This window comes from Anastrepha ludens, chromosome 3 (genome assembly GCF_028408465.1).
Source record: "Anastrepha ludens isolate Willacy chromosome 3, idAnaLude1.1, whole genome shotgun sequence".
Classification (NCBI taxonomy): Eukaryota; Metazoa; Arthropoda; class Insecta; order Diptera; family Tephritidae; genus Anastrepha; species Anastrepha ludens.
Genome location: NC_071499.1, coordinates 4,749,040 through 4,759,990, shown reverse-complemented (window position 1 = coordinate 4,759,990; position 10,951 = coordinate 4,749,040). Strand labels below are relative to the sequence as shown.

Below are 10,951 nucleotides of genomic sequence, written 5' to 3'. Positions count from 1 at the left end.
AAATGCCCTTCACGAAAAACGTGTTCAAGAGAAAGAGAAGATTAATGTGCTGAAAATAATATTTTGCCTGCTAGGAAATTTGCATCAAAAAAACAAGAAATAAAAATAAAAATAATAAAAAAACTAAATTTAATAAAATAAGTAAAAAACACAAAACATTTATCTTATAATTGGTTAGACAGAATGGCTTGCAGCGTCCGCTGTTCAACTTATAAAGGTTTCACTGTACCAAGTTCATATGTTTGTATGCATTTGTGTCGAGCGACGCATTTAATTTGTTTTTCTTTTTCGTTTTTCTTATGTTTATATATTCACTTTCTTTTTCACTCCAGTTGGTTTTTCGTTTTACTCTCAGCTTAAGTCAGTAAGCGCAAAGTCCATCAACTCTGCCATTAATAGCTTAAAGCATTTCAATTAACGCGAAACTCGCCCATTCCACTTATATTTAAGCTTTTGCTAATTCCATTAATCTGCATTGCGGCAAAACAAACAATTCGATGAAACTCTAAACGAATCGAATTGATTTATCTGGACTCGATTCAATGAGATTTGGCAACACTTAGCTTCGGATTGAGGCTTGCGCGTTCACACACACTTGAACTTGTGTGGGTATGTGTGGCCTTCAGATAATTTAACCAAATTGTTCATTTGAGTTATATCATCAGGCATTTTGTAATTAAGAAATGTTTAACGAAAGTTTCATTGAATTTAAAGTGCTGCTGTTGCTAATTTAGAAGTGATAAATGTATTATTTTAGGGTACTTAAAGAACTGGCAGTATTAGGTGTATTGGAAAAAGTGGATATATAAAATTTGCATATCCTTTTAAAAGCGAGTACTTAAAAATATACGGCGAAATTCCTCTACTTACGTGCAATAGCCAAGCAGTTTATAAAAAGTCAATTTCACACACACACACATGCCCTTGATGTCCTTTATTGTATATTTGCTAATTACACCCACAGTTCATAGACTTGACTGATAGACTTTAAAAGCCATTTCTAATGCCTAATAAATTTTAAATCTTATTTAAATTCTCATATGATATTTATTTCTTTCTTTATTTTATCTTATCGACTCTTGGCTTTCAAGCTACTGCCGTGCTAAACAATTTCAATTAATATAACCAAACTGCAGTGGAAAGTGAAAGTCGTTTGAAGCAGCAAAATGGCAGCAGCGATAATTGAGTTGTGCGCAACACGATCGAACATAGAAAAGGCTACTGAAGTGCTGACAGTTGGCAGCTGGCCACTTCTGGCAATAAAAGGCGTCTGCTTGAAAGTGACGGCCCGACAATACGATGAACGATGTACACAATACATTAGCAATATATTCGCATGTATGCACTTGTAGTGGTGCGCTTGTTAAGGATGTGCGTCTGGTTTGATTGTCGCTGCGAATGTGCTCAATGAAAGAAGGTTGAAAGGGAAGGCGTTATGTGTTTTTACTGCTACGGTTGTTGTTGACGGCTGTGTATGCGATTTCAAGTGCATACCAGATTTCACTGCTGGTAAAAGGTAGATGCGTGTGTATGCGTGTAATTTGAAGTTCATACAACAACACCTTCACACACATGATGATTGGCTATTTGCGGAATGCTATGCGTCGGGTGTCGATTTCAGAAATACTACAAAAGGTGACCTTATTAGAATTTTTGAATACGACACAAGGCCAATACCGAAATGTACTCACCTCAACAAGGCGATGACGGTTGTTCAGCTGGTGGATGGCGTTTACTGATTGTTTGGCAATTCGTTCTGATTTTTTTGGTATCAGAATCAGTTGTAATTGAAGTTTGTGTGCTGGGCATATGGAAAAATTAAAAAAAAATGAGGTTTGAATAGAAGTCTACGAATGGTAATACAAATAAACCGGAAAATATTTACAAAATCATCGCACTGGAATGGGGATATACGAATTCCAATTTATGCGCTGAGTTATATGACATCACGATTAAATTTTCAAAGGTTTGCTCACATGCGATACTTGAGTTTTGGCACTCCCTTACAAAAGCTTGCATTTAAGAAGTGTGAAGAAAGTGAAAAATGAAATCCTTTTTGGTAGAAATGGCAGAAAAAAAAAATTCATTTACTTATATGGAAATAAACTACGAATGGTTTAGAAATAAATTGAAATTAGTAGTTTAATAAAAATAAAATGTTTCAAGGGTAATGTACACATATACAATATTTCATGTACATATATGTATATAAATTTACATGTATACATATATAAATAAATTGTGAGATCGGATGCGAAATGAAAAAGAGCACTCTAAGTGTTGTAAGAAATTCTCTAAAATATGTATATTTATTAAACTTTTGGTTACAAAATCTTTATAATTAATAGATTAACAATATACGCCTTACCCATCTGTTGAATTGAACAGCCGATCACTAGTCAGAATTCAATTTCTTTTAAAAAGAAGTAAAAAATGTTCGCGAAGCTTTGCTTCCAACGAACGAAATAGTAGTAAGATAGCAAAAAGTGCTGTTGGACTACCATTTGAACAAGAGAACGACGTACAAAAACCGCTAAATGCAATATACAATGAAATGGACGACTACATGAAAAAGCCAGTAGAAGCTAGGTGGACTAATGTGACCACATGCAAAACAGCAAAAGTCATGTGTAGAACATAGTGCATAAAACTGACTCAATTCATGCTTACGCTCTCACGAAAGGACTGCAGAACTATTATAGGTATGCTGACAGGTTGCCGTTGGCCGCACATGCTCACAAAATAGGGATTGCTAGTACGGAAAAATGCAGGAAATTTAGAGCAGATGTTGAGGAAACTTTAGAACACCTTCTGTGCGTTTGTCCGGCATTGTTAAAACGCGTAACAGTTCAAGGCGAATTGAGTGCTGAAGGTGGCGCCATTAAGAAACAGTTACTTTACTCAGACGTCAGCTCCCATCGCAATACAAAACAAACGAACAAAACAAACAAAAGTAGGAGAAATTACATGTTTGTGAAAATTCAGTGAATGGTTTGGTAATATTGTGATTTGTGAAATTAAAACTAAACAAACTAATGCAACCGAAGGGCCGCGTGTAAATTGTTAAAACACAAATGAATATAAAGCCTCCAAATGCCTCCGGAATCGCCATGGCTAGAAAATATGTGTATGTGCGTGTAATTTCTAGTGTTTGGAATGGAAACAAGCCATTGCTTTGGCCCACTCTTCTTCTTCACAAGCAAGTAATTCTCCTTCCTTTTGTTTGTTTATTGATGGACTCTTACAACACGGCGAATTGGGAAGGCGCAATCTTCTTATCGATCATTCTTGGTAACAGTATTGACAGCGAAGGGGAATATAAGTAGAACGAAGGGCAACTTGCGTAGAGCGAAGAACGGCAGTGCTCTGTTATGGCGAAGCGGATAAAAGGCGGCGGTTTATTTTCAAAGGCGGCGCAAAATTTATGGTACAAATAAAATTTATTAGCAGAAATTGCGAAGTGTGATATTAAAAAAAAATGTTAAGCTGATTTACTAACATTTTCAAAAACTACCTGTACGTAATTAAATTAATTGTTTCCATATTTAGAGGGGCTTTTTTAACTTTTTTAAATTTATTTGTGTAAAGTTTTCCTTAATTTGCATATTCCTGTTTTGAAATTCCTTCAAACCGTGAATTGCTTCAAAATCAAAGAAAGCTTTTTAAATTCTCCTTCGGCGAAGCCACTCGGTTTCATCAGCTTGCCAGTTACCACGAGCATCGAAACTCGCGGGCTGTGATTCATTTCATATTGCTAAATGTACTCTTTCTGATAATTTTTGCATTTTTAAAACAACCTCATTCAGAAATTAGTTCTATAACTTTTATTTAAAATTCACCGGTTTCGTATTGTCAAAACGTCCAAAATCTTTCTGAGTTAAGCTGTATGTCAGGATGTATTCCATGTCATACTGGTCTTGGACATACCGATACAAACCCTTGAGCGAGTTGGTGCTTATAAGCACACCATTTTGATAATTAAGTGTTTTTTACAAATGTTTGCCCTTCCTCTAACTTTACTAAAAATCTGGTGTTAGCAACCAGTGCCTTGCTAGGAACTTTGTCAAAAAGGCACGAGAAAACTGCTTACTAAACAAACCTTTTATTACTGAATCATTGTTAAGCAAAAAAAAAAAAAAAAAAAAAAAAAAAAAAAAAAAAAAAAAAAAAAGCATGACAAAAAACAATTTCAAAAGTGATAGTTTTAATATGTTTTTTTTTTTTTTTTGTAATATGCTGAAATTATTATTTGAACTCTAAAGTACGGTATTCTCATCTCCCCAATGGAGTAAGCTCTACTAAGCGAGATTTTAAATTATTCGTCAGTTTAAAGTTCCCTTTGACTCTTTTCGTTTTCTAAGCAATCAGTCAAATAAAAATTTAGGAATTTCGAAACTACGAGTAATTTAATTTGAGCTCCAATAGACCAACAGCGGTTTGTTGTTTGTAATCAAATTCAGAAAAATACAAAAGAAAATGCTGGCTTTTAATATAGCGGTCTATAGTGGTCTGTAAAGCTTGAAGTTAGTTCAGGAAACTATGTTGGAAAAAAATGGGAAGGTGTGGTCAACATCAGACCGTTACCTAGCTCTCAGCGATTTAGAAGGCATCAGCTGATTTGCTGACCTAACTGGGGTTACGCCAACAACTGAGACTTTGTCAATGATCAATCAACGCAATCACCGCTTATGTTGCTTCATTGCCGTCTCAAGAACGACTGATTGGGCGAACGTAAGAATACGCATGAAATACTGTCTTAGATGTATTGAGTATTATTCTCTTCAACCCTAAGAATACACATAGTTCCTATACAGAAAATTATTTAAACAGTTCAATATTTTCAAGCATTCCTGGTATTTTATAAATATAGTTCGATTATTTGATTCAAAGATTTATTCCGCTTTTTTTTAATTTTTTAAGTTGATGGGTGCACCATGGAAGCATTTTTAATTTATGGTACATTTCTCATTAAGAGTTCAAGCAACTGAGCTTTACTTTTCCCTGTCAGTGTAGTGTAATCACCGGTCGTCTTCGTCCAGCTCATCTAACGGTAGATCGAGGAAACTAGCTATTTCGACAGGTTGGGTCCAGAGGGAGAGGGGTGTTAGATGAGTCTGTTTGATGGGGCATGTGAAAAGGTGGTTAGTGCCGTGCGGGGTGTTTTCACATATCGGACATATGTTTAGTATGTCGGGGTCAGTTCTGGATAACCACGAGCTTAACCTGCTACAGTAACCAGAACGTAATTATGCCGAGGTTACCCGGGACTCTCGGGGAAGTTGGAGCTCTTCGTCTGCGATTGGTGGTGATTGAAATCCGATAACGGCATTCGGTGGTCGGGAGCTTAAGAAGGTGGCAAGGGTCTCCCGACGAATTTCGTTGATTTTCTGTCTGTACACTGTCCGATCCAGTACCTGTCGGTTTGTTTTGTCCTAAATCTCGCCTGAATGGGTGGAACCTACGGTAACACCCTAACAGGAACTGCTCGCTGAACAGTTTATTATGATCCTTTACTGGTAGAATATGGGCTTCGTCGTGAAAATGTTGTATGGGGGGCATCATTAGATATCCTGGCGCGGTCCTTATGGCAGTGTTTTGGCAGGTCTGTAGCTAGGTCCACTGCGAATTACTGGTTCCAGGCGACCAGACAGGCGCATCATAATTTAGAACCGGTCGGCCTATTGTCTTTGCCCCAAGTGCTGCCGGCAAGCGACTTGAGGACCTTGTTGCGATTCTGTATTTTAGTGGCAATAGCGGTTGTGTGCGCTGTCAAAGGGAACTCCCAATATTCTGGGGTTGTTTACAGTCGGAATTGGTGTATCAACGACTTTCACCTTAAGTTACAGCTTGACGTCCTTTGTCCAGGTGGTGAAGAGGGTCGCCGTAGATTTATTTTTCTCTATTTTGATATTTGGTCTCGAAATAGCACCGACGAATGACGACCACTCAGGTAGTTCACGGCACACCTCTTCAGTCCTTGCGGGAGAGTCGGTTGCTGTCAAGTAAAATGCTGTTCAGTTTAGAAAAGTCACAAGAGGAGGAATTAAAAGCAAATGGCTCGTCTTGTTTATTACTCGAAAATTTATAAACTCTACAGTAAGTAATAAAGTTGCATGATGTTTATCAGAAGGCGAGAAAGAAGAGGAGCATTCGGTGGTAGAAGTATTAATATTAGAGCTGACGAATATGAAATCAAGAATTTGATTGAGGTTCCATCCAAAAAAATTGGACTACGTATAAGCTTCATGGATTATCAATTACATATCACTGCAATTTATTTATTAAAGAACTTCTCAGATATTAAAAATGTTTCTAATGTATTTTATTATTCTAGTAAAAAATCTTATAAGCGATATATTCACAACTAAATTAAATAAGCATTATTTTTTTGCATTAAAATTGCACAGTCGCATTCTTTTGCAAAATATTTTCAATATAAATAGCAATACAGCATCTTTTTTTTTTAAGTAAATAAATATGGGGCTATTAATAGTCTAATGAGTAAGAAATTTAGTAATTCGCCACATATTCCTTGCAAAAAAAAATTTCGGGTGCAGCGTGAAATTTAAGGCAAAATTCAAACGTAGTTGCAAGCTCTTGGTTGGAAAATAGAATCAAAAATAAACATTGCTAGGGACCTAAATAATAGCCTTATCTTGCATTAGCATTGCCCCTCTTACGCTTTCAAGTGGAACTATTGTAACGGAAAATAAAAAATGATCCAAAATAATTGCTTTGAAGGGTACCATCGAAGTGAGAAATGCACAAAATAAACGGAAAATGCGCAAACAAAGCAAAAACTGAAAACAGGCACCTACGAATGCAAATGCTCGCACACATACGTACATATTTGCATACAAAAAATGCACAGCTATCTGCTGGTAACAACACATACTTGAATATTTTGGTTTTGTGGTAGACTAAAGCATTACCGTTTGGTGCAGGATCATTGAAGACTATAGAAAGCGTGAAAAAAACTAGGAAAAAAGAGAAAGAAAAAAAGAGTTTCAGAGCGCTGCGCGTAATTCACATACATAAACAGCACACAGTGACAAAATTTACTGGAAATTAAAAAAGTGATAGAGAACACCAAATGTATTTTCTTTTATATTTGTTGAGTTGTTATGCACTTTGCAATAAGTTTAACTTTTGTCTCGTGTTCTTGAGTACACTTCTTTTCTTTTACTCGCAAACTATTTGAAAATGTGAGAGGTCAAAAAAAAATGAGCTGGAAGATGTAAAGGGTCCTTCTAAAGTGACGCCTGTAGATGTCAGTATATTAATAATTTCTAGACGGTATCTATCTTGTAAGTCAACTTTGATATTTTAATTAGACAGATGTATAATTTTATACGATAGATAACGCGTTGTAAAATTATTGAAACTTATTATGAAAATGGCCGTTCTTTAAAGGGGAACACCACTGTGAACGCATGAAAATTAAGTGATTTTCATGAATTTCTTTTTATAAGTAGGGATGATTATTTGAGGATTGGACGAATTATCATTTAATTAACATATATTCAATTCAAATTCACTGACACAAATTGTTATTAAAAAATATTAAAAATTACAATTGTTATTAATATTAATGCAATGACGTCATAAAAAACTGATGCACCCTGGTGGCCATGATACAGCGGTGAAAAATAAACTGAAAGCAAAAAACCTAAAAAATTCTTAATCTGTACATCAATGGCTATCGTCGTACGTGGCGGTTTTTTTATGTTTTTTGTTTTGAGAAAACGGTGCAGGTTTGAAAAATGAGTTTGTGTTTTTACCCTTTTTTTGTTTCCGAAAGGCTTGAAAAAATATATATTAAATTTTTGGAATTTTTAAAAACGGTTATGTACGACTGTTGCCAATACAGGTACAAAAATTAAAAAAAAAAAAAAGAAAAATAAAATCGGTTCATAAGTCTGCGAGAAATCGAGGCCACCGTGTTCAGAAAAGACGTTTTGAGAAAAACGCGTTTAAAGTTTTCATTGGCCGTTGTAACTCACTACCTGCACTTATTGTATTGGGTATAAATACGTCACTTTTCAAGATTTTAAGTTAACATTTTTTTACATATTTTTGACGATATCTACTTTAAGAAAATGCAAACAAAAAATGGATTTTTTTGAAAAATCAAAGTGGTGTTCCCTCTTAAGAACAGCGCATTGCAAAATTAGTGTGCTTTTGATGCAAATAGTCGGATATTCAAAGGTTTTTGGTCTATAAACTTGTTCTGCTGCGGATAGAGAAAGGATTGGCAGACCTGACTAACATCTTTTAAAAAGTAAAGTCTAAGTGCAAGCGCCAACAATAATTCCAGAGCTGAAACACATACGGATCGAGATTGCTTAACCGAAAGCGATGATGTGTGTGCGAGTCCTTGAAAATTTTAATTCTCGCATGACAGCCTGTAAGCGTGCTTTTGGCGGACATTTAAATGAGGCCAATTTTTTCACATACACCTAATAAGAGCCGTTTTGAATAAAAAGAGTGAAACCTGAAATAATCAAGGTGCGCCTTTTGAAAAATCCTTTATATACAAACATGCATTGAAATAACAGCGACTCTAGTAGCTTTAACGGATTCAGCTGACAACGGAGAAAAGTGCAAGAGTAATAAAATGCTATTACGCTCCTACAGACAGGCATGCATATAGCTGCTTATTCCCATACACGCAAATAGATGAAAGTAACAAAACCAAAAACATCTAAACTTAAACTCGCATTTGCTGGGGCATGCACATAACTACTTATGCATACATACATACTTACTTATGTGTCAGTTGACAACAGAGAGGGCGAAGAAACACAAAATGCAATGGTGGAGTAAAGGCTGCCTAGCAGCAAAAAGCTTAGCTAATGCGACCGACGACAAGGAACAGACGTGAGCGACAAGCAAAAAAATATGAGTAACTTACACATGCGCCAAAGAACTTTGGGAAATATTATACGTTTAACATTAGCTGAGTGAATATTTTATACGAAATAAAAGTTTCAAAAATATTTATCCTTTGAGATCACTTTGGTGCGCTTCAGTTTTTCTTCTTATTAATGACATTGGAGACTACTTAAAGTATTGCGAACGAACTCCCCGCACGAACTCGCGAAAAATGCTATTTGTAACTGCGACATTTGCGTACTTAGTGTTGCCAACCACTTGAACTAATTTTGAATCAGTGTTACCGACTTTTTAAACGTAATTCAGATGATTTTTGCTTACATGATTGACAATTATTGAAAAAGAAAGCATTTTCTTAAAAAAAAAAATTGAATGAAGAAATAATATTTAAAACTAAAATAGGCTCCATTGCCGCAGCTGTTTTATTGGTAGCAGAGAGAGGCATACAAAATAGGTGTTGACGAGTAGAGCGTAAAATGTGAAGGTATATTTGTGACTCTAGAACTTAAGTGATCCAGCGCAAGTCGTTGTAAGAAAAAATTAAAATAACGAATCCACACATATTTGTTTAAGTTTCATTAACCATTTACAGCATGAATTTATAAAGCGTTGAAGAATTTTTTTTACGGTGGAAATAGTTTTATTTAATTATCAATAAGACGTATTAAAGGAGAAATTTAATCTTTTAAATGAAAAATGAAATTTTAAATGAAAAAGTTTTATATTTTGGTTCTTTACAGAATCATATATACTTTACAGTTATAGAAGACAGTTTATAAGAGGAAAACTTATTATACGCCGGGAAAGATGAGTGTATCGACGCCATGATGTTTTTTTTTTTTGTCAAGAAGATTTACGTTTTACTCTGTTATCGTTTTGTGAAAATGAATCACATTAATTCTGGTTTTTCATGCACTTGCACAAAAGTGAGGTTATTTCGATTGCTTCCGTTTTATTGAATGTAGATTTCAATAAGTGCGTAGAGGAGGATACAGTTGGTCCCTGCCAAAAATATAGGGTGACAATGCGTACTTTGTGATATCTAGCAGAGGCGACTATCAATCTCATTAAATCTTTTTTATAAGAATACAAATCCGTCAGTATTTCGCTCAACCTATCGATTGACATATTCTGTAGATGATAGAGGCTTATTGAAAAAAGATTATCTAAAATTTGGCACCATTTACCAATAAATCGATTTTCTTAAAGTTTTGTTCACTCCAAACTATTTAATTACATACTTTAGTTAGTTTTATTTTTTTTTTATGTATTTCCCCAACAAAGTAAGGCATTCGTATAAATTTTCGAAAAAATACGAAAAACTGTATTTCACTCGGAATAAATAGTACCCCTTTACGTATTTCGAAATTGCAGAGAATTTCGTGATCACGTCGTCATTTTAATTGGGCGCAAGCACATATGCTGCGGTGTGTTTTCATTTTGACGGCGAACTTTCGTACTACGAAGTTCGTTCAGCGATTTGATTATGTTTATAAATGGTTTTCCAATAACACCTTGTGACTTTTTTTTTTGGGGCCACGGGAAAGAGAAGGTGTACGCCAACAGCCCAGAGTCGATTCAAGACCTCAAAGATGGAATTCGTGAGGCTATCGAGGACATAGGGCAGCCACTTTGCAATTCGGTTATGGAAAATTTCATGAAAAGGATATTGTCCTGTAAGCGTGGTCGTGGTGGTCATTTGCCCGGTGTTATTTTCCACTATTAACTGCATACCTTCTTCTTTATAATGAAATAAACATCCGATAATTTATGAATAAGTTCGTGCGGTTTTTTTTCGAAATTTGAAACTTTATTGACGTAAAATGGTTACAAATTTAATATTCAAAATATTGTCCATCGCTTACTACTACTTTTTCCCATCTTTCTGGCAATTCACGGATTCCCTTTGTGAAAAATTCGGTCGGTTTTGCCGCAATCCACGAATCGATCCATTTTTTGACTTCATCGTAATTACGGAAGTGCTGGTCAGCCAGGCCATGTTGCATCGATCGGAAGAGATAGTAATCGGATGGCGCAAGGTCTGGACTATACGGCG

The 10,951-nt window shown here is 35.4% G+C and overlaps 1 long non-coding RNA gene across 2 annotated transcripts; it reads right to left on the bottom strand.

Annotated features, from left to right (window-relative positions):
- Positions 1–938: 938 nt before the first annotated feature.
- Positions 939–9,081, bottom strand: LOC128856249 (uncharacterized). 2 transcript variants are annotated; one of them, XR_008453827.1, is made up of 3 exons: positions 8,769–9,081; positions 1,692–1,801; positions 939–1,626 (listed from the first exon to the last, which is right to left on the bottom strand). It is a non-coding gene; the product is annotated as an uncharacterized LOC128856249 (long non-coding RNA). The 2 variants fall into 2 exon arrangements; XR_008453828.1 differs by having other exon boundaries at positions 8,915–9,081.
- Positions 9,082–10,951: the final 1,870 nt, after the last annotated feature.